Here is a 2,045-nt window from a genome sequence, read left to right as displayed (position 1 = left end):
TGAGGCTTAAGGCAAAATGGACGTAATTCCCATCTAATCTAATCTGGTCGTTTCTTTTTTCTTTTCAGGGTGAGGTCCAGAATTTCATTTTCCCGATGAGTTGGTAAGACCAGAAAATTCAGACTCGTCCAAAAGTTGAAGAAACATGGCATGGGATTCCTGAATTTAACGCGTTCATTCTGACAACATCCGCGAAACTGCCAAAAGATTAAAAGGTAGTGTCACGATCAGGTTAAGAAAGTAGAGCCGAGGCAAAAGGGGTCCATGGATGGAAAGCCTGTTCGTTAAATTATTGAAGAAAAAGAATTAGCTGCGAAAATCTAGGGTCTTAACATGTCAATGAAAACTCTTTTTGTTTATCAACGACCAAATGCAGATTGTTCACATTACAGAAAACAAAGTAATATTTAACTCTTTATTCCCACTCAATATTTAATTAATATTCTTATTCTTTCGTCTTTCTCAAATTCATACATGAACTGTTAATTTAAGAGAGAAAGGTAACGCGTGCAACAGAGGAGAATTGTCACACCAATATTTTATTATTACAAGCTTTTCTCGTGATACATGTGGTTACTAAAGCAGCTATAGTTTTGTTGTGATTTATGCCAGACATATTTTAATCATTGTAAATCCGATCTTAATTGTGTCTATTTTCAATTCACTTTTAATTATCTTCTGATGCCTTACCTTGGATTGTTTTAACATTCTCATGATGGTTTCTTCAGACATCAAGCCATCTTGAAAACAACAAACGAGTTGATCTCTTGATGGACCTAATGAAGGGTTTGGTGAAGACAATGTCTTGTAGCTTCATGTAAGCATATAGCATTTTTTTTTTACATGCACTTTTATGGTTTTGTCTGCCTAGAGTTTTCAAATTATAAGTGGTAGTTGGAGATGCCGGTGGAGGGGTGACAAGAACAGACACTCATTGTTTTAATCCATAATTTGTCAAGGGCTTTGGCATTAAACACACATGCACCTGATCCTGAGACACCTGTATTCTTTTCATGTGTTCTAAAATCATTACAACATTCTTTGTTGTACTCTACAAACTGTTGTGTTTTTCTGTAAATCCATATAAAAAATGCATGATTTTTTATCGCTGCAAATCATGTATTGATCTTGACTTGTTTCCAGCAAATTTCATTAAGGTTCATGTCTTAATTCTTATTGAGTATTTCTGAGGCAGAGACTATACATTTTGCAGCTATGTCAAATCACAGCTAATAGATAATGGAAACCGGATGATGGACGAGACTGATGAAGTTATTGAGAGTCAAAAATTAGTTTATGTTCAAGGAGATATAATATTCACCACATGGTAGATTTGTCACATATTCACATGGTTTGGAGAAGTAACTGCTTTCCATGATTATCTTATATCTCTTTAAGAACCCGATGGGCTGTAGGCTCACGTTTTGAAATGCCTTACACAGTTCGGTTTGGTTTATTTTTCCTATACATATGTCAAATATACAATTATGACTTTAAACATGATGGACCCACAGTTTGAAATGTTACCTCATCTCTGGTAATCTCAATTCATTGAGAAAACTTTGGTTCTATTTAGGGGTGCAAAAAAAACATCGAAAACCGAACTGAACCGAACCAACCAAAATAGGTTTTTTGAAAACCGATTGGTTGCGGCTGTAAAATTGCTGAACCGTTTTTGGTTTTGTTATCGGTTAACCATTTGGAAACTGTTTTTAAAACCGGTTTTTTATAATTATTATTGATGTGTGGGCTATGATGCGGATGTACAATCCAACAACTTGCGTCACACCAAATCAAATCCTCCTTTTCCAAGATGTGAGCTGAGATCTTCCCTCAAAACTCCCCAGATTTATTTTAAAGCGCCGGTTTTCAAGTTCTCTTTAGCCTCCTCCTCTGTTTGTTACTTTCCTTCCATTCTCTGTGTCTCTGTGTTTAGTTATGGCTTTGAGTCTGTTTTGTGTTAGTTAAGATAATCTGCTTAGGGCCTCTAGCATTTACTTTAATTTATATATTCTTCTTTTTTTTTGGTTGTATTCTGTTGAGTT

The sequence above is a fragment of the Pistacia vera genome, unplaced genomic scaffold (genome assembly GCF_008641045.1).
Source record: "Pistacia vera cultivar Batoury unplaced genomic scaffold, PisVer_v2 Contig82, whole genome shotgun sequence".
In the NCBI taxonomy this organism is placed as follows: domain Eukaryota; kingdom Viridiplantae; phylum Streptophyta; class Magnoliopsida; order Sapindales; family Anacardiaceae; genus Pistacia; species Pistacia vera.
This window is presented reverse-complemented; position numbering follows the sequence as displayed.